Raw genomic sequence first — 24889 nt, forward strand, 5'->3', positions numbered from 1 at the left:
GAGGTAAAAGATCATAATATCTGCAACGTACTCTGAAATGGTTCGGAAGGGAAAAATATACATGTGTGTGTGTATTTTATATATATATACGTGTGTGTGTATATGTAAATACAAAGAGAAAGGGAAAATGGTACAATAAATATAGCAATAATGTTAACAACCGGTAAATGTGACTGAAAGGGATATAGGGATTCTTTGTACCATTTCTTATAACTCCCCTATAAGTTTCAAATCATTTTTTTAAAGTTTTTATTTATTTTTGAGACACAGAGAGACAGAGCATGAATGGGGGAGGGGCAGAGAGAGAGGAAGACACAGAATCGGAAGCAGGCTCCAGGGTCTGAGCCATCAGCCCGGAGCCCGACGTGGGGCTTGAACTCACAGACCGCGAAATCGTGACCTGAGCTGAAGTCGGACGCTTAACCAACTGAGACACCCAGGCACCCCTCAAATCATTTTTTTTAAGTTGAAAGAGAATTAATATCAGCAAAAAAAAAAAAAAAGAATTTAAAATTATGTAGAAATTACCTTGTAATGTATGCAGTATTCGTGATTCAATGAAAAAATGACTAAAATCATTAAGCTAGCAGATAATAACCATGCCAGGTGATATTAAGCAATCCCAAACTAAAATTTAAAAAAAGAAAAAGGAGAAGAGAAAGATAAATGCAAAAAAGCCTGATATGATGATAAAATAAAAGTATTAGATATGAGGGAAAAATAGAATAAAGTTCCAATACTACATCTATGAAAAGGAAAACTCAACATACAGTACAATGCCTAATTGTTATAAGAGCAAGCGATGTAATTATGATATACAAACAGGAGCAGAACCAGACTTGGAGTTAGAGGACATGGGTTCGACTTCCATATTTTTACTATTTTGGGTAATCCTGAACTATTTAAGTGTCCTGAACTGTGTTTTCTGGGTCTGTTAAAATGATGGCAGAATGCCTATTTTACACAGTGGTTGAGATTTAATGTAATAGGCATGCCAAAGTACTAGCAAGTTTTCAAAACAATGAATGAATAATGGCTGAAAGTGTAAGTGTAAATTTTGGTTTGGGGACTTCAGGATACTAGAAAGCTGTAAGCCACCAGGAAGAAGTCTTCTAATTGTATAAAAAGAACAATAACCCTCATACAGGACAAATGATATGTTAGCACAATTTAACTATGTGCTTGGAGAAACAGTTTAATTTTACAATTACTTTTAAAATACAAAGTTTAACTTTCTATTTGTAAAAAGCCAAACAGTTGAGCCTATTACAAGGAACAGAGTAACATTTTAGAAGGTCTACAAAGAATGACCATGTCCAACTGATCAATGATTCAAAATGGAAAAACCATGAAGAGTATCTCAGTTTCTAATGAAGGAAGAGTAGCCCCATTACAAGTGATTAATACCAAAAATAACCCAAATATTAGGAAGTCAAACTGCACTACAATGAGATATCCAAAGAGTTAACCAGGAAAGTTGCTCCCATTTCTAGTTTCTATTACTCTATACAGCAGTTTACTTGTAATTTACTTAAGAAAACTATATTTGCACTGATAAATCAACAAGAAATTACCTCAATCCCTCGGTATGCTCCATATGTCAATAATTCTTAACTATATAGTATCTTGCTAGTTATTATAAGAATTAAAACTAGTTAATTCAGGGGCGCCTGCATGACTCAGCCGATTAAGCATCCAGCTTTGGCTCAGGTCATGATCTCATGGTTCATGGGTTTGAGCCCCACACCAGGCAGTGCTGCTGTCAGCACTGAGTCTACTTCAGATCGTCTGTCCACCCCCCTCCACCCTTCTTCCCCTGAAAAAATAAATAAACATTTTTAAAAAATTAGTTAATTCATGCAAACTGCTAATTCAATGTCCGGCATATAGTAATTACCGTATAAATGATTATTATTACTATTACCTTTCAAACATTTCCTCCTTGTAAGTTCTTTTCCCTTTAAAGATAACCTCATACAGATATCCTATATTCTTTAAAAAGAAAAATAAAAACAGCAACAACAAAGACCACCTCAAAATTATTAACTCCTATGCCTACTGTCCTAAATTTTTTTGTACCTTCCACTACTAAATGTCTCCACAATTAATAACTTACAACTGCTACCTCTTCATGCTCACTATCAACCTCTTCAGGACACGGTGCTAATCTTGACTCCACCACCACAACTTTCCTTCATGGAACATCGCTATCTAAAGAAGTCTCCTAATTGCAAAACCTACTGGCTTTTTCCACAGGCCTCATTCTTCTTTTTTGCAGCACCTAACACTGGCTGCCTTGAGGCTACATAATCCTGGATTCATTGGGTGAATTAATAAGAAAATGAGAGAATGAATAAAATGGAATAACAAACCAGAACACTGGTTCCTCCTACTGACAGTTCACTTTTCCTCTCCTTTGTTACATTCTTAAAAGAATACATTCCTTAAAGTTTAAATCAGAAGTTCTTGCTCATCTCTACAATTCCACCCATGGTATTCTCATCCTCCTCTGTCAGAACTTCAACCATCACTTCTGGTCTGACAAATCACAAATCGCATGAACTTTAAAACCAAATCACCAAATACTTGCACATTGTCACACTTTTGTAAGTTCAATATGTCCAAATCAGAAACCACCTCCTGAGGTGCCTGGGTGGTTCAGCTGGTTAAGTGTCCACCTTCGGATCAGGTCATGATATTGTGGTCAGTGGGTTTGAGCCCCGCATCGGGCTCTGTGCTGACAGCTCAGAGTCTGGAGCCTGCTTTGGATTCTGTGTCTTCCTCTCTCTGCCCCTCCCCCACTTGTGCTCTGTCTCTCTTGCTCTCAAAAATAAACATAAAAAATTTAAAAAAAAAGACACCACCTCCTTTGCCCCCAAATATAGTGCCTCCTCTCTGATTATCTTTTTTTTTTTTTTTTTTAACTAATGGCATTTCCAATTACCCAGGCTGAAAACCTCTGTAGTCTTGGACTCCTTCCTATCCATCCCCTCCTTCCTTATCCATGTCACAAAGTCTTATCAATTCTCCCCTCAAAAATCTCTTTATTGATTCTTCTTTTTCACTTCCACTGTCATCACCCTAGTTTATACCACAATTACTTCCCATTTAGATTATTATAATAGGTTACCTCTTGCTGGCCTCCTATCTCTTGCCATTCCAATTCACTATATAATTACTTTTTTAAAAAATTAATATTTCTCTTTAATATGCCTCATTACTTATTTTTGTGCATTTTACACAAAAAGGTAAAAAGCTTGAATTATGCCTTAGCAGAAGAGCGAGGTAGGATCACTCTCACCTTTTTCAAGTCCCAAGCAAGGCAAAGATGTCTACTCTTACCACTGCTATTCAACATCATACTGGAGGTCACAGCCTATGCAACAAGGCAAGAAAAAGAAATAAAAAATAGAGAGATTGGGATGGAAGAAATAAAACTGTCCTTATTCACAAACAACATGATGTTCTTTTACATTTAAAAGTCCCAAGGAATCTAAAAAAAAAACAAAACAAAATTCTGAGAACTAATATGTGGGGTAAGTCATAGAACACAAAGTCAGTACAAAAAAAACCGCTGATTAACTATACTTCTATATACTAGCAGTAAACAACTAAAATTGAAATTTTTTACAGTACCATTTATAATAACACCACAAAATATAAAATAATTAGGCAAGAATATAACAAAACATATGTAAGACCTATGTAGTGAAAACTATGAAACACTGGTGAAAGAAATCAAAGATGATCTAAACGTAGAAAGGTATGCCATGCTCATAAATTGAACAATTTTAAGATGTCAGTTCACTCCAAATTGATCCATAGATTCAATGTAATTTCAAATAAAAATCTTAGCAGGATTTCTTTTTGTAGAAATTGACTAGCTGATTGTAAAAGTTATATGAAAAGGCAAAGGAATTAGAACAGCCAAATTAATTTTGAAATAGAAGAACAAAGTTGTAGAGCTCAACAGTCAACACCATACAATACTGGTGAAAGAGTAGACAGATCAATGGAACAGAACAGTGGCCAAAACAGGCCTACATATACGTGGTCAACTAATTTTTAATAAAAGTGGAAAGGCAACTCAATGAAGAAAGGATAGTCTTTTCAACAAATGATATTGGAATAACTGAACAACATGCAAAAAAGTGAACCTTAACCCACACTTTATATCTTACACAAAAATAACTCAAATTGGATCATAGTTCTAAATGGAAAACTTAAAACTATAAAAATTCTAGAAGACAAAATTTTGTGACCTTTGGTTAAGCAAAGATTCCTTAGATATAACAAAAAAGCACAATCCATTAGAAAAAAAATTAAAGAATTGAACTTTACCATAATTAAGAACTTTTATTCTTTAAAAGACACTGTTAAGAGAATAAAAAGGCAAGGCAAAGATTGGAAGAAAATATTTTCAAATCACATAATGGATAAGTGACTTGTATCTAAAATATATACAGAATCCTCTAAACTCATTGATAAGAAAAATTACCCAATTTTCTTAAATGGGCAAAAGATTTTAACAGATCCTTCACTAAAGGAGATACACAGATAGCAAACATATAAAAAGATATTAAATATAATTAGTAATTGGGAAATGGAAATTAAAACCACACTATGTGCTTATTAAAATAGCTAAAAACAAAATCATAAATATTTAAACCGTGCTAAAAAATATTTAAAACTGGATGATAACAAGTGCTCATGAGGGAACGCCTGGGTTACCCAGTCGGTTAAGCGCTCAACTCTTGGCTTCAGCTCAGGTCATGATCTCACAGTTTCGCGAGTTTGAGCCCTGTGTCGGGTTCTGCACTGGCAGCGTGGAGCCCTCTTGGGATTTTCTCTCTCCCTCTCTCTCTGCCCCTGCCACTTGTGCTGTCTCTGTCTCTCTCAAAATAAATAAATAAACTTAAAAAAAAAGTACTAATGAGGAAGAATAGAGCAACTGGAACTCTCCAAAATTGCTGATGAAAATGAAACATGACACAGTTAGCAATTATAAGTAAAGTTAAATATACTTTTACCATATGACCTAGCAATCCCATTCCTAGGTATTTTACCCAAAAGAAATGAAAGCTTATGCTCACATAAAAACCTGTATACAAGTATTTATAGTGGCTTTACACATAATCATGAAAAATTGGAAACAACCCGAAACTTCTTCAACTGGTAAATGGTACATCCATACAATAGACTCAAAAATAAAATGTAAAGAACACTGTCATACACAAAAGCACTGATGAATTTCAAATGTACTATGCTAAGTGAAAGAAGTCAGACTCAAAAGCTATATACTACATGATTTCACTTATATGACATTCTAGAAATGTCAAAATTAAAAGTCAAAATAGATCAGTGGTTGCTAGGAGTTGGGAGTAAGGGTAGAGGTTGATTACAAAGGAGCAGTACCAGGGTGATGAAACTGTTCTGTATCTTGATTGCGGTGGCATCTCTATAATGCATTTAGCAAAATTCAGAACTCCATACCAAAAAGATTTTGGTATTTTTATCTAAATTTTGGTAATTTAATGTAAATTACCAAAGATTTTTAAATTGCTTTTAAAAAGCATATTCTGGGGGCGCCTGGGAGGCGCAGTCGGTTAAGCATCCGACTTCAGCCAGGTCACCATCTCGCGGTCCATGGGTTCGAGCCCCGCGTCAGGCTCAGGGCTGATGGCTCAGAGCCTGGAGCCTGTTTCTGATTCTGTGTCTCCCTCTCTCTCTGCCCCTCCCCCGTTCATGCTCTGTCTCTCTCTGTCCCAAAAATAAATAAACGTTGAAAAAAAAATTAAAAAAAAAAAAAGCATATTCTGAAGTGTAAATTAAAAAGTTTCCCAAAAAAATCCCTCTTGCAAAATAATATGCAAATTTCTTAGCTTGTTTCTTAATAACACAATCTGACTTTAATTTACCTTTTATATTTATCTCCTTTTATTTCCCTATATGAAACCTTCTTCCCAAAGTGTTCTTCCATTTCTGTGACCTTAACTCTGTTTTACCTACTTGGGATATTAAATATCCTTCTTCCCCTCTTTATGTAGTCCAGCCTCTTTGTAAAAACCGTAGAAAACCTTCCTTGGCCAACTCAAGCCTGAAGAGATCACCCCCATTTCTTAATTCCTAAATAAGTTTTCTATAATTTTAAGAACAATTAATGTTTCTATTATACCAATGTTTCTAGGGTCCCCTGTTACCCTCTATCTCTAAAGGATGAGCTTTATCCCACCCCATTTGAGAATGGGGAATGGATGGAGGTCAGAAGCCAACTGTGTTATATCTATATATCTGTTATTGTGGGTTACATTATCACAAAATTTTACCAAAGCTTCTTTTACTTGTCATATAATCCATCTTTCTGTTTATAAATTGTGACTCTACCTATACATACAGAAAAAGTATGAACTACATATATATATAAACTTGCCATATAATTCTTTCATCTTATCAAGATATTTTTTTAATGTTTACTTATTTGTTTTGAGAGAGAGAGGGAGGGGTGAGAGGGTGAGAGAGAGAGAGAGAGAGAGAGAGAGAGAGAGAATCCCAAGCAGATTCCAAAAAGAAAAAAAATTGGTGAGCATGTAATATACATTACAAGTGAGCATGACACTTAAGTGTCAGTCTATTCCAAAGAAGGTGTCCACATACAGTTTCAATAGAGAATCTTGCTTAGTTTTTATGTCATTATATGATGATTAAAAATAGCCACCACCTAGAGTCGATGGGGAGGGCAGGGGCGGGTGGGAAATGGGTGATGGGTATTGAGGAGGGCACTTGTTGGGATGAGCACTGGGTGTTGTATGTAAGTGATGTATCATGGGAATCTACTCCCGAAGCTAAGAGCATACTGTATACTCTGTATGTTAGCTAACTTGACAATAAATTATATTTTAAAAATAAATAAATAAAATAACCACCACCTGGATAATGGCAACTAAGCTGTATGTACAAATTTATTCAAATTTAAATTAAAAATGCTCCCATAGCCTATTACCCAGTACTCCTCTCTGATTGATTTTGCCCCTCACAGTAGCAACCAATGGACTCTCAGCATTCTGCAGAGAACAGTCCTAGACTACAACAAACTGAGAGATAGCAGGCTACCTGGCAGCTATTTATTCCCAAACTCTACAGAAAATATATCATCATCTTTACCCACATTTACTAGTTTCCAGCCAAGTCTTAAAACTATGAAGTAATCAATCAAAAGTGGAAAGAGGAGAAAGAGCACCTAAGAAATTACTGTGTTGCTCTCAACTCTGAATAAGTTATAGTGACCTGTATTATACTATTGCTGAATAGACTCTGAAGAGTCCTAAATAAGTTCTGTTCATAATTTTTTTCCACTAAAGGTATAATTGACAAATAAAATTATAATGTAGTATAGAGTATAAAATGTGATTATGTGATATATGTATACACTGTGAAAGGACTCCCATAATCAAGTTAATTTAACACATACTAGAAAGAGAATAGAAAAGATAAAATGAAGAGCTCGATTTTTGAAAAGATAAATAAAACTGACAAATCTTTAGCTACACTAAGAGAGAAGACTCACAAATATACTCAGAAATGAAAGAGGGGCACTTGGGTGGCTCACTAAGCATATGACTCTTGATTTCAGCTCAGGTCATGATCTCAGGGTTCATGGGATTGAGCTCCACCTAGACCTCTGTGCTGACAGGCTGACAGTATGATCCTGCTTGGAATTTTCTCTCTCCCTTTCTGCCCCTCCCCCACTGGCATACATGCACATACTCTCTCTCTCAAATACATAAACTACCAACAAAAAAAAAGAAGAAGAAGTGAAAGAGGAGCCATTTACAATAACTGAAATCATGAGAATCATAAGAAACTACTGTAAAGACTCTTAACTATAGAGAACTGAGGGTAGGAGGAAAGGTGGGTGGGAATGGGTTAAACAGGTGAGGGGTATTAAGAAGGGCACTTGTGATGAGCACTGGATGTCCCAGGAAACCAATATTACACTGCATGTTAACTAACTGCAATTTAAATAAAACTTTGGAGAAAAAAAACAAAAAAGTTTTGTTTTTGTTTTTGTTCTTTTTTGAGAGAGAGAAAAAGGGCAAAAGTGAGTGAGGGGCAGAGGCAGGCAGAGAGAGAGAGAGAGAGAGAATCCCAGGAGGGACAAGAGAGAGAAAGAGAGCAGGGCTCACCTGAAGTGAGGCTCATGTATTTTAGTATCCAAAAACTATCAAGAACTGATGGAACTCAACACCCAAAACACAAATAATCCAGTGAAGAAATGGGCAAAAGACATGAATAGATACTTCTCCAAAGAAAACATCCAGAGGGCCAACCAACACATGAAAAAATGCTCAACTTCGCTCATCATCAGGGAAACACAAATCAAAACCACAATGAGAAACCACCTCACACCTGTCAGAATGGCTAAAATTAAGAACTCAGGCAACAACAGATGTTGGTGAGGATGCGGAGAAAGAAGATCTCTGATGGGGTGCCTGGGTGGCTCAGTTGGTTAAGCATCTGACTTCAGCTCACATCATGATCTCATAGTTCATGAGTTCCAGCCCGCATTGGGCTCTGTGCTGACAGCTCAGAGCCTGGAGACTACTTTGGATTTGGTGTCTCCCTCTCTCTCTGCCCATCCCCTGCTCACACTCTGTCTCTCTCTCTCTCAAAAATAATAAATAAACATTAAAAAGAAAGATCTCTTTTGCACTGCTGGTGGGAATGCAAACTGGTACAGCCACTCTGGAAAACTGTAGGGAGGTTCCTCAAAAAATTAAAAATAGAACTACCCTATGACACAGCAATTATACTACTAGGTATTTATCCAAGGGATACAGGTGTGCTGTTTTGAAGTGGCACATGCACCCCAATGTTTATAGCAGCACTATCAACAACAGCCAAACTACGGAAAGAGCCCAAATGTCCACTGACAGACAAATGGATAAAGAAGATGTGGTATATATATACAATGGAGTATTACTCGGCAATCAGAAAGAATGAAATCTTGCCATTTGCAACTACATGGATGGAACTAGAGGGTATTATGCTAAGCGAAATTAGTCAGAGAAAGACAAATATATGACTTCACTCATATGAGGACTTTAAGATACAAAACAGATGAACATAAGGGAAGGGAAGCAAAAATAACATAAAAACAGAAAAGGGGAGAAAACATAAGAGACTCTTAAATACATAGAACAAACAAGGGTTGCTGGAGAGTTTGTGGGGGGGGGGTGCTAAATGGGTAAGGGGCATTAAGGAATCTACTCCTGAAATCATTATTGCACTATATGCTAACTTAGATGTAAATTTAAAAATAATTAATTTTAAAAAAAGAAAAAAGTAGACCTTACCAAAATTAAAATATTTTGTTAATTGTTGATTTGCTAATAAAACAAAAGTATTTTACTTTAATATTTATTAGAACATTACAACTCAAAAAAATAAAATTTAAAAAAAAAAAGCAGGACCCCTGTATTATATGAGCTTCAGGGTCCATAGAATCTGAATCCTATTACAGAAAATGGGCCCCTATAGTATATGTTACTTGAGAAAAAACATAATTCAAAAGCTACTTTAAATTCAGTAATACTGGGGTACCTGGGTGGCTCAGTCAGTTAAGCATCCAACTCTTGATATTGGCTCAGGTCGTGATCTCCCAGTCGTGAGATCAAGCTCCATGCTGGGCTCCTTGCTGGTGTGGAGACTGCTTGGGATTCTCTGTCTCTCTCTCTCTCTCTCTCTCTCTCTCTCTGCCCTTCCCCAAGTTCATGCACACATGCATGTGCTCTCTCTCAAAATAAACATTTAAAAAATAATAAATTCAGTAATATCAATAAATTTGTATTTTACTAATCAAAGCAACATCTAGTATGTTAGTCATTGTATTTAGTTTATTAGCACTAAATCGGTAAATTCTACTGTTGATGTACATTTGGATTTTGGATTCTTGAACCTATTGTCATAATTCCACCGAGGATCCACAGCTGACAAAATAAAAATGACAGGGCTTGGGGCACCTGGGTGATTCAGTCAGTCAAGCCTCCAATTTCAGCTCAGGTCATGATCTTGCAGTTTGTGAGTTCGAGCCGTGCATCGGGCTCTGTGCTGACAGCTCAGAGCCTGAAGCCTGCTTCAGATTCTGTGTCTCCCTCTTTCTCTCTTCCCCTGCTCGCTCACACACTCTCTCACTCACTCTCTCTCCCTCTCTCTCTCTCTCAAAAATAAACAAACATTAAAAAAAATTTTTTTTAGTGACAGGGCTTATTACATTTTATTTTATCTTTAACTTTTTAAAATGTTTGTTTATTTTTGAGAGACAGAGTGCACACGAGCGGGGGAGAGACAGATAGAGAGGGAGACACACAATCTGAAGCAGGTTCCAGGCTCTGAGCTGTCAGCACAGAGCCGGATGCCAGGCTTGAACTCACCAACCGTGAGATCATGACCTCAGCTGAAGTCAGATATTAACCAACTAAGCCACCCAGGCACCCCAACAGGGCTAATTTAAAAGATCATAGCTCAGGGCACCTGGGTGGCTTAGTTGGTTGAGTGTCAGACTCTTGATTTCAGCTCAGGTCATGATCTTGCAGTTTGTGGGATCGAGCCCAGTGTTGGGCTCTGCGCTGACAGTGCAGAGACTACTTGGAATTCTCTCTCTCCCTCTCTGCCCCTCCCCTGCTCTCTCTCTCTCTCAAAAACAAAACAAAAAAAAAAACCCAAAAAACTTAAAAGATCATAGCTCAAGACTGCCAGCCTTAAAAGTAATGTTCTAGAAGCTAATTTAGGGAAAAAAATGTTATTTCTCTGTATTAATGAAATACAAAGAATAATTACTTCACAAGTATATCCAGTACCTCAAAATGTACTGCCATTTTTCTGAGGCCAAAGTAATAAACCAGACTATAGCAGAAGCTACTCTAATTATCCCCTACTGTATTCCTCATCAACAAAGTCAGCCTCTCTTAGCCGATGTTTCTAAAAAACACAAAATAGTCATTCAAATGTTTGCTGAAATGAAACTGGCTTGTGCGTAAGAGAGATGAGGCCTAGAGGAGCACTTGGCCAGGAAGAAAGAGCCTGTCACCCTAAGAGATAGTGGGGTAAATGAGGTTCATAGATCTACAGGTTATTAGCATTGGAGACTTCATTATAAATGGGACATGAAATTGGCTAAGACCAATGAAGTGTAGAAATTATTTGTTGCTACAAATCCTGGGGACCCTTTGATGAGACCAGGTAAAAGGTGTAGAAAGCTTAGAAGGGATTAGGTCTTTTAAGGAAATTTATTTCATAATAAAAAAAGCTCGTTGAAGTCTCTAAGTAAACATTACTAATTTCATGTGTGGAGAATATGACATTTATATAAATGATAGCATCAAAGTATCTCCATGAAAATATTTATTAACTGCAAGGTAAAAGATACTATTAACTTTACTGTGGAGCAACCTGGCAGAAACCACCTTAATCAACAATCAAGGTCAACCTCACCTGCAAGAATACATACTAACATCATGAATCCTATTGTAATAATACACTGAGAAGGACACAACATTTGCAGTATTCTTGCCTAAATCATATGACCTCAGTCCAATCATGAGAAAACATCAGAAAAGTCCAAATCAAAAAAACATTTGATAAAATAACTGGTCAATATTCTCCAAAAATGTCAAAGTTATAAAAGACAAAGACTGAGGAATTTTTACAGAATGCAGGAGACTAAAGAAGAAAAGCACCTAAAATGCAATGTGAGAACCTAGATAGGCTCCTGGAACAAAAAAGAACACTGGCGGACAAACTTGTGAAATTTGAAAAATGTCTTTAGTTATTAGTAGTATTGTACCAATACTAATTTCCTGGTTCTGATCATTGTACTATGGTTATATAAGATGATAACACTAGAGGAAGCTGGTTGAACTATTTTTGCAACTTTTCTGTAAGTCCAAAATTGGTTCAAAATTTTAAAAAAACTTTAAACTGTATAAATAATTCATTGAAGGAGATGGAACCTTGAACCCAACAGGGAACAGAGAGGCATTTGGAAGAATAAGATCTATATGCATAAAGGTAAATGGACTAAGATTTACAGGAAAAGAGGAGACATTGACATAGTTTGTGATCCTGGTAAACTGGAGTCCAGTGAAGCCTTCATGTGAAATCTCTGGGTTTATTATGTTTAACATCACCGTATAGCAGTTAATGGGTTCTTCTATCAGTTCAGGAACCTGTTTCTCAGAACTTGATTTACCCAGAATGAACTATTAGAAAACGTTTTAAATCCACAAGAATAAGTAAATGTAAAAAAAGGGGGGGGGGCTTATTATGGTGATGGAATTATGGCTTTTTTATACCCTTCTCTCTATTTTCTAAATTATCCATAATTCATGGATATATTATCTATAATTCATTATTTTCTTAAGTAAAACTAAAATTGGGATTTAAACTCATTTTCCCTAAAAATACTATGAAAGGATTCTGGACCAGAGGTAACCAATCATTGAAGACACCTAATATACTAAGAATATGAAAGCTGTTTAATAACTAGTAACTATTTCTTTTTAGAAACAGGGGGCTAGATTTGGATGTCTATTTCCTTTCATTCTATTCTCATTGTAACTGCTGCTAAGGTTCAGACCCTCACCACCTCTGGATCAAAGCACCACGTTACTGACTCACTGCCAAGCCTCCAATCCTACATGTAACTACAAGAGGACTCCTAAAATACCACATTACTCTCTTTTTCAAAAATCTTTAATGGCTCCCAGGAGGGACATTCTTTTGGCTAGAGAAAAATGGTACTTTTCTAATTCATAAAAGGGAAAATTAATGGATGGATTTTTTTACAAGTTTCTGTCCCATAATTTTTTGTCTTCCTATTCTAGTACTAATAGGGCAAAAACATGAACAAATAGCAAACTTAAAGAAAAAAAAAAGCAGTTAACCAGACCTATTTTGACAGCTTTTTTTTCTTATTGACTCATTTTCATGATTGTGATTTTTATACTACATATTTTTATATACACATATTCTTCCAGTAAAATTAACTATTAATTTATAAAATGAATTCAATATGCCTGGCGCCTGCACAAAGTTTGAAAATTATTAGATCTTACCACTATTTCCAGCTACAACTTCTATTCTCTCATTCATTGATCAGAAATTTCACTGAGCACCTATTATGTGCCCCTCACTCATCCTCCACTCTAGGTAAGCTGGACTCTTTCTGTATAATGAATATGCCCTGTACTCTACTCCCTCAGCACCTTGGCTCTAATATTACCTCCACCAGGAGTGCCTTTCCTTTCCATTTCTTCTTGTTAAAAATTGTAAGTATCCTGCAATCAAAAGCTGCATCAAAAGCATTCCCAGGGGCGCCTGAGTGGCTCAGTGAGTTAGATGATCTTAGATGACTCTTGATTTGGGCTCAGGTCATGACATCACCATTTGGGAAACTGAGCTCTCCCACCCTTCCCAGGACAGCACAGAGCCTGGTTGGGATTTTCAATCTCTCTCTCTCTCTCTCTCTCTGCCCCTCCCCTGCTCATGCTATCTCTCTCTCCCTCTCTCTCTCTCTCTCTCAAAATGAATAAACTTTAAAATTTTTCTGGGGGAGCCTGGATGTCTCAGTTGGTTAAGCGTGGGACTTTGGTTCAGGTCATGATTCTCACGGCTATGTTCAAGCCCCGCCTTGGGCACTGTGTGGAAAGCTCGGAGACTGAAGCCTGGTCGGATTCTGAATCTCAGTCTCTCTCTGTCCCTCCCCCGCTAGCTCGCACTCACTCTCTCTCTCAAAAATAAACATCAAAAAAATTTTAATTTCTTAAAAAATATAAATAAATAAATAAAAAGCATTCCCAGATTCCTTCTTTCTTTCACCTTTCCATTTTCACTTATTTCATCCTCTTCTGTGGTCTCAGCACATGTGGAACATTCCCACATGTTACAGTTATTTGTGTACATGGACTATAGCATATATTCCTTAAGGGCATCTTTTTATTCCACACAAAGGTTGAATATATAGGCAGTGAATCGCTGAAAGTTTAATTGAAAGAGAACACTTTTTGTTTGAAGGGATAAGTACCTAGAACAACCAATTCCAACACCCTGATAAATTCTGACTTTCCTTAAATAAAAGAGCCCCCCAAACGCCCATATCTAGCTTGCGATACTGTAGGTTTTTTCTAATGGAGACTCTAACAATTGAATCAATATATGCTTCTGATTCAAGCTTGAAAATAAAGAGATAAGCATCTACAACCATACAAAAAGGCTAAGCTATTTGTTGATTTATGGGCTAGTTATCTCAAACTCCCCAGTGAATACAGTTACTCAACTCAAACAATTTCCTGAGGGTTGGACTTTGGCAGCTTCAAATTATTACATCATGTACAACAACAAGAACTGTATGCTGATAAAAAATAGAAAGTCTTATTTTTCCTTTTATAAGAACTTAGAAAACTGTCATGTAAACAAATTTTCCAAAACCAATTGGAAAGAAAATACAAAGCCAAGAAGACATGTTTCACTTTGTTGTAACTGACAAACTCAGAAATGGCAGTTGCAGGCTACTTAGCCCATCCTTATAAGGATCCAGAGTTGTAAAGATAATTTACTGACTTCTGAGGGAAGCAGCATGATAGTAGAGAGAACACAGTGGTTAAAAGTGCAGGCTCTGCAGGGCCAACTACATTGCATAACCTCAGGAAACACCATACTCACAGTGGAGATCCAAGGGGTACCATTCCCAGAGAACATTCCCAGAGAATGTGAATTATACAACTTAGGGTTCAGAGTTAGCAAAGTAGAACAGATCTGGACTCCACCACCTAACAACTAACAATTGTATCATCTTAACCAAGTTACTGAAGTCTCAGGCACCTCATCAGTAAAATGGGATTAATAAATAACATCTAAATCATGGGATTGTTGTGGAGATTAAATGCAATAATGTATACATGTTTAATTAGCCTAGTACCTGGTATTAGTAAGTGAGGCATAAATGCTTTGATGATGATGATAAAGAATAAGATGAATCTACATTCCAATCCTGCTCTATGACTTTCAAGTCATTTACTACCTATAATATATATGATCTGCTGAGAGTATTCAACAAAATTATATATGCAAAATATTTAGGGCCAGGTACAAAATAGGAACTCTGATTATGATTCCTAGGGGATTTGGGGGGGCACCTGGCTGGCTCAGTTAGTACAGCATGCAAACTCTCTAAAAAAAATTTTTTTTAATGTTTTATTTATTTTTGAGAGAGAGAGAGAGAGAGAGAGAGAGAGAATGAACAGGGGAGGGGCAGAGAGAGAGAGAGAGAGACAGAATCTGAAGCAGGCTCCAGGCTCTGAGCTGACAGCACAGAGCCTGACACGGGGCTTGAACTCATGAACCGCGAGATCATGACCCAAGCATAAATCAGATGCTTAACCAACTGAGCCACACAGGCACCCCTAGAGCATTCAACTCTTGATCTCAGGGTCGTGAGTTTGAGTCCCACATTGGGCATAGGGTTTCCTTTAAAAAAAAAAAAGTGATCATGATGATTGGCCATCCCCTATACGTCTCTTCTTCCCTCTCCCTTTCTCTCTTACATGTACAAATACACACACATAAACTTAATGTAAAGTTGTATGACATTAAACTATAATTGTTAGCATAAATCCAAAGCCATATCAAAATGAAGGCAAATGTATTCTAAAAATAATGCATTCTGAATACAATTCACCTAGACTACTATAGTAACTTCGAAACCATTTTTCCCTTTCTAATCCCATCTATAAAATATTGCCAAAAGCAAACTCTGATCAATCACTATTTATGTATGTAGCTTAGAAAACTTCAGTGACAAAATACAGTCAAAACTCCTTGGCCTTAAATGACCTTCTATAATCTTAACCCATGCATGCTTCCAACCTCATTTACCACTAATCCCCTTAAAACATACACACACAAAAAAAGTTTTCTGTGTATACTCATTAAGGAATATTACTTCCTTTCCCACTCCCATCTTCTCAGTCCTACCTAATACAAGTAATCCTCTCCACTCAGCAAACCTGTTTGAAGAAGCCATTCTGCTGGCAATTTATAGCAATAGAGATTAATGATAGTCACACCCTATCAGGAAGGAGTAGTCATTTATATTAACTCATTTTCCAAAGGATTGTCTAAATATGGCTCCTTACCAATTGGGACATATTCCCTCCCTCCCTCCCAGGAACTTCATTCATCAGTACTTAACCAATATACCTGTACTTTATTAGAATACAATATAGGAAGTTACACTTCCTTACACCCAACAGATGCTCAATACTTACTAAGTTAAAGAATGAATGAAGAGCTAAGCTTTGTAAAACACATTTTTCAGTTTCGGGATTAATTCAGTTGTAAGTATACCAAGTCATCTCTCTGTCTCTTCCTTGAATGTACTGCCTACATCATATCATACCTAAATCACACCTTCTGTTTCCAAAAGGTCTATGGAAGAAAGATACTCTACTTTATGGCCAGAAGGACTAACACAATATTCTTTCTCAAACACACTGCTAATAGCACCAAACTAGTTAACAGCAGGGGTTAAAGGAAAGAGAATCCATAGCAATTATATTAGGCTCCAACATGGCAAAATGATAACTATGAGTTGCATAAAGTTGCCCTATATTATCCTCTGGCTCAACAACTTAGAACTAGAGATTTTTTTCCCCTAATTTTTTAAACCCCTAAAGCTTCTTAATTAAAATGCTTGATTGCAATGATGCTATTTATGAATCATTATAAACACACCACTACCCCAATTCTTTCAGCACAAACAATAATAAAAGCATGATGGCTCTATCAACAAGAGGAAAATAGGGATGCCACTGACTATACTGGCTTGACTCATTTCTGCTGGAAGAACACTGGTACTGAATGGCACAAGCAACTCCAGTGACAGAGGCCAAGCACATGACTGGGAAAGTGACAGAGGATAGCAAGAAAAGAAGGGCATCTATAAAGAACCCCTCCTCAAGGTGCCTGGGTGGCTCGGTTGGTTAAGCATCTGACTCGTGATTTTGGCTTGGGTCATGATCTCATAGTTCATGAGTTAGAGCCCCACATCAGGCTCTGTGCTGACAGTGCAGAGCCCACTTGGGATTCTCTGTCACCCTCTCTCTCAAAACCAAATAAATAAACTTAAAAAAAAAAAAAAAGCACCCTCCTCTATGGGAGCAGGAGGTGGAGGAATGGGCAGGGATCCACTGAAATCTACTCCAAAAACCTTCACAATACTCAAAAACATGCTACCAGACTCCAGGTTTTGAGCCAGTTAAAATCCTAGGTCTAACACAACTAAGAGACTTGCAGCAAAATATAGCTATAAAATTAGAATAGCAGTCACCACTTAATGAGCACCAACTCTGAGTTAGGCACCAGACGTCTGATATGCCCTTTAATTCCTGCAACGAATCTGCCAAATAGGGATTATTCTCATTTTGCAGGGAAAAAAAAAAAAAAAAAAAACCATGTTCCTTCTACCCATGCATGACTGCTGCTGACCAGAGGGATATTACTACTTACGTGGCAAAATTGTACTGGTAATTAGAAGGAAACGCAAAGTACTTAGCATAGGAACTAGCACCTGCCACATTGTAAAAACTCAGGAAATCATTACTGTACAAGTGCAACTATCACTTGAATAAATGACTCAATTGAACAGCAATAACATCCCATGAACAAGTTTTCCCTCACACTGTCTACCATAAATATTACTTTAATTAGCAATACTTTCGGAGAACTAAAGGTGTGCACATGTACAGCTTCTTAGCTGAGGATCAATACAATCCAAAGAAATAAAAAGCCCTTTATGAAAGTGATATCTGACTCAATGTGAACACCAAATATTAAATATTTTACTTTCAAAAGGATTATAGATCTCACACCTCAAGTGAGCAGCAACTAATGAACAAATCTAACTTTCCAAAAAAATAATTCCCAGAAGCATCTGTTATCCTGAAGTACTCAGCAAACCATTTCCCAGAATTAACAACATATTACTATAATCTATAGTGAATTTTGCCAAAAACATTTTGCTGAGAGGAAAAAAGAATTACTCTGCTTCTGGAAGCAAATACTACTTTCCAGCTTATCCACAAAACAGATCTTTTCTTTGTTATTACTTTTATCAATATATTAATACTGAAAATATTTAAAAAATCACAAATAACCTTCTATTTGAAGGGAATTTAAAATACTAAACCTGTAACACTTGCTTTAATCTTAATGAGCTCAAGAAAATCTATGAGAATTTTTTTTAACCAGTAATAAACATCAAATTTCCAAAGCTTTAATTGAAACAGAGAAGAGTAAAAAAACAAAAACAAAACAAAAAACAAAAACAAAAACAAAAAACCCAGAAGCCCTTCTAAAAGTAAAGAGAGTTCAACACCCTCAATTTCAAAGTTTAAACCTTTGCTATTCAGAGCAACACTTCACAAAGACTGACCAGACACAAAGACTGTATCCCTCCATCCACTCAGTTTTGCCACAAGCACAATACTCACCAGACAGCACGCTCAACCTCCAGCAATTCCAAGGGCGTCTGTGGGGTAAAGGACGGAGAAATGAGGAGGGTCAAGGAAAGAGCTAGAGGTGTGGGGAGGGAAGGGTATGGGAGGGAGGAGACAACTGCAGCTAGCAACAATGGGAAACTGTGAATCTAAACCACAAAGGCTTCCTGCAGAACAGGATAACAGGGGAAGGGCAATTCTTTTTACCACCTACCAGGAGCTCAGAACTGACAATTCATGATAAAGCTAAAAAGATGGAGCCTCCAATTAAATGTAAACAAGGTAAACTTAAGAAAGTAACCACAAATAACTTGAAAGGACATATCTCAAACTTCATAGAGGCTTAAGAAAAACAATTAGGAGACTGTTTTCTCTAGGGGCATTCCTGATGACAAAGGTCAGCAGTGTAACAATAAGGTTTGCAGGATAGCAGCTGCTTCCAAACGGAGGGCCAGCCCTAAAAAACATTCCTTTGCAGTACAGTCAAAAGGAGCACTAGAAGAAGACACATTTGTATTACCAAAACAATGTTACTGTTTAAATCCTTAATTCAGAATTCCAAGACCTGCAAAACTCCTCCTTAAACAAGACTCTCTTAAAGAAAGTTATTGTGTGAACTGACCAGTTAGTTGAATTCCAGAATCAATTTTAAAATCCTTGGGATCTCAAAGGTTCCCAAAACCAAAGGCAAAGACAGTGAAAGATCTCCACCCCTCTCTCAGGGAAGAGGCCAAGTTATGTCACCAAGAACAAACAGCAGGCAGAGTCCTGCCCCTAAGCATGTGATCAGTCAGCCCAGAACTTACATTTGCAGGCAGGGCACAAAGGCCCCAGAGGACCAACACACACCCTTCTATGTATTACTCCCAGTTATAAAACAGCTTTATTGAAAGTTGTTGTTTTATAAGCACACTGATTAAAAAAAAATTCATCAGCAGAATCCCTGCCATTTATGAAGGTCTGCTGTATTTCTTCTATAATTTGCAAAAAAATATATGAGTTGACTTATAAAAAGATTTAATTAAGATTTATTAGTAAAATTAAACATATTCAGGCACTGCCCAAAACTAATTAAGCTCTTACATTTTAACAATACACTAAAGTATTCCTTTCACAGCAGGAAGCGTACCCAAATTAAAAAAAAAAAAAAGATACTGTTGTTCTTTTGCTAACCATTAGTATTCTAACAGGTCTCCTAGTGGTAGGTGGGGGTGGAGATGTCATTTCAAAGTGTGAAACATAGGCTTTCTACTAATCAGTGCTAACTGCAAAGAAAGAATGTACAAATAACAATGCCAAGCTCTCTAATCAAGTCATTCAGTGATGGTTATACATTTGTTGTGGGACTAATCAAATAAACTAGAGTACTGGGGCAGAGTTAACAAATCTTCAACCCTGGTTACAATTTAACCAGATAAATAACTTTACATATATTAGCCAGGCAAGGGAGGTGATCCACAGGAAAATCTCACCCTAACAGATTACAATCTCTTTTGAAACCCCTCAGAAAATAATTCACATAAAACTCTCCTATATAATTATACTCCACCTTGTCTAAGTTATTTTTTGACATTTCTTAATTCCTTTTCAAGACAGCACAAGAGGTTCTGTCTCACATAACAGAGACAACTCTCCGCCAACCACTGGGCCTCTCCACCTAAAATAAATTGAGTAACTACAGGTTTCTGCTATTTAAGTGCCAGACTGCCTGTAGGAAAGTTTTTGTGAGCATGATTGCTAGGTCAAGAGGGAGAGTGATATATATGGTTTCAGATGTCATGTTTAAATGTCCAGGGATCCTAAAGCTGGATGACTTTTGCTACAATAGTACTTTATAAAACTGTGCCTCAACAAAACTTGTCATATTGTTCAAGTACTATGTAAGGAGTGTTACATATAATAGCCTACCTTTGACCATAATAAACAAACACCTCAGGAAAAAAACATATAAATATCATGAGCAGGGAGGAACTACCTCTAAGACGTGGACAAAGCAATCAAGAGAAATGGGGGGGGGGGGGGGCAGGAGTCAATGGAAGAACACAGGCTAAAAAGTCCCTCTTGGTCTGATCCCACAACTTTTCATAATCGGTCTCCACTAGCAGGCAGGATAGGGTACAGCAGAATGTTCAATTTAATGAAAGAACATTTTGCTTCTCTTAAAGTCATAAAAGAAACAATTGCTCTAAGAAAAACCAAGGTGACTCCTCCTGAAGTAACCCCAAAGCAAAACCATTTTTGTTGGTTTTTATTCCTGAGATGCTAATGATAATGCTGATGTTGGCAGTAAAGGCAAGAGCTGAGTGGCTCCAGAGAAGCCAAACTGGAAAATAAAACCCTCCTGATTCTAGCACTCCAGAGGGTAGTGAGGAAGTCTGTGAACTTTTAAATAAACTATGGAGGATTGACATGGGAAGCAGCAGGGTAGAGACTGCTTTATATCAAGTGGAAGCCCATAAAAACAGTAGCATTTGATCCCTGGGCTATATGCTGACAGGAAAAGAAAAAAAAAAAAACAGCTTAATACAAAGCTGTTAAACTGGAGTTATGGAAAATGAAACTAAGAAATGGACTTGATCTTAGTTAACAAGGAACACAAGAAAAAATATTCTAGCTTTTTGACTCTATGTTGTATGGAAGAATATACTGGAAAATCAATGGAAAACAAGAGAATCTATACATTTGATTTGTATCTAGTGTTTTTTTTTTTAGTTTATTTATTTTTTATTTATTTTGAGAGAGAGAGAGTGCATGCATGGGTGCACGAGTGGGGGAGGGGCAGAGACAGACAGAGAGAGAGAGAGAGAGAGAGAGAGAGAGAGAGAGAGAATTCCAAGCAGGCTTGGCACTGTCAGCCCAGTGCCCAACAAAGGGCTCAAACCCATAAACAGTGAAATCATGCCCTGAGCCAAAGTGAAGAGTCGGACACACAACTGACTGAGCCACCCATGTGTCCCTCTAGTTTTATTCTGAGATTTATTCACATCGTTGGTAAGTAGTGTGTATACCTTCAATATCTGGTTATTTCACTCAGGTACACATTATTGAGAAGAGGTATTACTGCAGACAAGAAAGAGATAAAAAAAAAAAAAAAACTAATCCTAAGGACACATTTGAGAGAAACTTTGGCTGTTAAGCATAGTCCTAAGCAGTTAAAACCATCCAAGAAAACTTCTGTGTATTTTTAACACAAATGGACTCTAAAAAAAGAGGAAAGTCAGTCAGGGACCCATTATTTGGGTCTCTGTTGTTATAATATCATCATTATTTAAATTCATATATTAAATTACATCTTGCATCTTTCTAAAAATTACCTCAAATAGCATTGTCATTATGAATATTAGCCAACATATCTCTAGAACAAGGACTTAAATTTTCTCAAAATAGACTGAAAGCTCCTAGAGAGTAGCAAGAATGTGAAATATCTTTCAAGTGCACTATAGGCATCACCTAATTCTAGTCTCAGAGCAAACAGTAAAAAATATGAATCTGTCATTCTCTTTTAAACCTTAAACCTGCAAGTTTAAGGTATAATCAAAAAAGAAGAAAATGATGATGGGGAAGAAAGTTGACTAAATATTGAATGCCAGTAAAAGTTATGTTGGTAGCCTATTCCTGTTCCAGAGAAGATAAATTCAGGTGATCTTATCAGACCACACAGATTTTGAACTTACTACTTCTGCAAATAGAGGAAGCCACTCAGGTCTAGTTATGATGCTTCTATACTAAGACTCTCCCTCCAATTTTCTCAAACCATATCTGATCCCTAATCCTGTATTTTTCTCATGTTCACCTGCTGTATTCTTATTCTAAACCTCTTCAAATCCTTAGACAACACAATCACTTCTAGAGCTCTTTCTTCTAGTGTTCTTACTCCAAATCTGTGAAGATTTGGGGCAGACACACAAGAGGAGTAAGGGACAAGTGGTGACAGTGTCAAAAGTCCAGGATGTCACAAACTAAAATGGGGAACTGGGGTGCCTGGGTGGCTCAGTCGGTTGAGCGTCCAATTTTGCCTCAGGTCATGATCTCGTGGTTTGTGGGTCCAAGCCCCGCATTGGGCTCTGTGCTGACAGCTCAGAGCCTGGAGTCTGCTTCAGGTTCTGTGTGTGTACGTGTCTCTCTCTGTCCCTCCTTTGCTCACACTGTCTTCTCTCAAAATAGATAAACAATTATAAAAAAACTAAAATGGGGAATAAACTGAAGAGCAATTTGCTCCTGGTTCTGATAACACCTCCCTTTGTCTCTGAAATGACTGTGTACTGAAATAGAAGGTATCTCCTTAAAAGCCTTTAAGAAACAAATTGAACCATTATTTTCCAATAATTTCACTATTGGGCATTTACCCAAAGAAAACAAAAAGACTAATTTGAAAAGATACATGCAACCCCATGTTTACTGCAGCATTATTTACAATAGCCAAGATATAGAAGCAACCTGTGTCCATCAACAGGTGAATGGATAAGGAAAATGTGGTGTACACACACACACACACACACACACACACACACACACACACACTGGAATATTACATGACCATAAAAAAGATGAGGTTGTGCCATCTGAGACAAAATGGATGGACCTAGAGGGTATTATGCTAAATGAAATACAACTGAGAAAGACAAATACCATATGATTCCACTAATAAGTGGAATCTTTAAAAAAATGAATTAACAAAAAGCAGAACCAGACCTATAAATACAGAGAACAAACTAATGGTTGCTGGGAAGGGAAGCAAAATGTATGAAGGGAAGAGGGAGACTTTCAGTAATGGAATGGATAAGTCACAGCAATAAAAGGCACAGCATAAGGAATATAGTCAATGATACTGTAATAGCGATGTAATGGGACAAACGGTAGCTACACTTGTGGTGAAAACTTGTTAAATCACTAAGTTATGCACCTGAAACTAATGTAACATTATATATCAACTATACTCAAATAAAAGGAAAAGAGAGGCACCTGAGTGGCTCAGTTGGTTGAGCCTCCGACTCGGGCCCAGGTCATGATCTCACAGTTCACTAGTTTGAGCAGTCTGGAACCTGCTTCAGATTCTGTGTCTCCCACTCTCTCTCTCTGCCCCTCCCTGCCCACACTCTGGCTGTGTTTAATAAACGTTAAAAATATTTTTTAAAGCAAACAACAACAAAAGAACCAAATTGAGTTTACAGTTATGGTAAACTGTCAACAGCATAATTTCTATTTTTTGCAATATTGTTTCCTGAATGGTTTTTTGTCTTCCCTAACAGTAGTGAAAGCCTCTGAGATTTCCACCATACTTCAGCAAACTTAAACTGATTTGGGGTGGAGTTACAAAAAATGTGTTAGGATGTACATGGTAAAATTTTCCCCATGTCCAACTGAACCTTAAATATCACAAAATTGTGCCAGGACAATTCAATGAGGAAAGAATAGTCTCATTAAAAAATGGCATTGAGGGATGCTTGAGCGGCTGAGTCAGTTGAGCATCCAACTCTCAATTTTGTCTCAAGTCATGATCCCAGGGTCGTGGGATGGAGCCCCACATTAGGCTCCATGTTGAGTACAGAGCCTACTTAAGATTCTTTCTCTCCCTCTGACCGCCTCTGCTGCTCACTCTCTCTATATATATAAATTTTTATTTTTATTTTTAATTTTAAATGTTTATTTATTTTTGAGAGAGAGAACACAGTGGGAAAGGGGCAGAGAGAGGGAAACACAGAATCTGAAGCAGGCTCCAAGCTCTGAGCTGTAAGCATAACACAGCCCAACGTGAGGCTCAAACCCAGAAACAATGAGATCATGACCTAAGCCAAAGTCAGATGCTTAACCAACTGAGCCACCCAGGCACCCCAATAAAAAAAAATATTTGATGGCCCTGAGGGGCACCTGGGTGGCTTAGTCGGTTAAGCATCTGACTCAATGTCAGCTCAGGTCTTGATCTCAGTCAGGGTCATGAGTTCAAGTCTTGTATTGGGCTCTAAGCTGGCTGTGAAGCCTACTTAAAAAAAAAAAAAAGGCATTGGGGCACCTGGGTGGCTCAGTCGATTAAGCGTCCGACTTAGGCTCAGGTCATGATCTCACAGTTCGTGGGTTCGAGCCCTGCATCAGGCTCTGTGCTGACAGCTCAGAGCCTGGAGCCTGCTTTGGATTCTATGTCTCCCTCTCTCTGCCCCTTCCCCATTCACACTCTGTCTCTCTCTCAAAAATAAATAAACATTAAAAAAAAAAAAGGCATTGAGGCAACTGGATATCCATATGCAAGAGAATGAACTTGGACTCCTATCACACACCACATGTAAAAATTAACTTAAAATGGGATCAGAGCACCTGGGTGGCTCAGTCAGTTGAGCATCTGA

The 24889-nt window shown here is 37.3% G+C and overlaps 1 protein-coding gene across 9 annotated transcripts in view; it reads right to left on the bottom strand.

Annotated features, from left to right (window-relative positions):
- USP54 (ubiquitin specific peptidase 54) overlaps positions 1-24889 on the bottom strand; it is a 132862-nt gene that overhangs the window by 65679 nt on the left and 42294 nt on the right. For 2 of the 9 annotated variants that reach the window (XM_045040158.1, XM_045040160.1), the window contains exon 2: positions 18546-18583. The exons of 3 other annotated variants lie outside the window; for them this stretch is intronic. The gene's annotated coding sequence lies outside the window, so the exon portion shown is untranslated. Of the gene's footprint in view, positions 1-3301; positions 3377-9600; positions 9619-18545; positions 18584-18765; positions 19072-19173; positions 19277-24889 lie in introns of those variants that run through there. 4 more of the 9 variants (XM_045040162.1, XM_045040157.1, XM_045040159.1 and 1 more) reach the window with 4 other exon arrangements.

The sequence above is a fragment of the Felis catus genome, chromosome D2 (assembly GCF_018350175.1).
Source record: "Felis catus isolate Fca126 chromosome D2, F.catus_Fca126_mat1.0, whole genome shotgun sequence".
Taxonomy (NCBI): Eukaryota; Metazoa; Chordata; class Mammalia; order Carnivora; family Felidae; genus Felis; species Felis catus.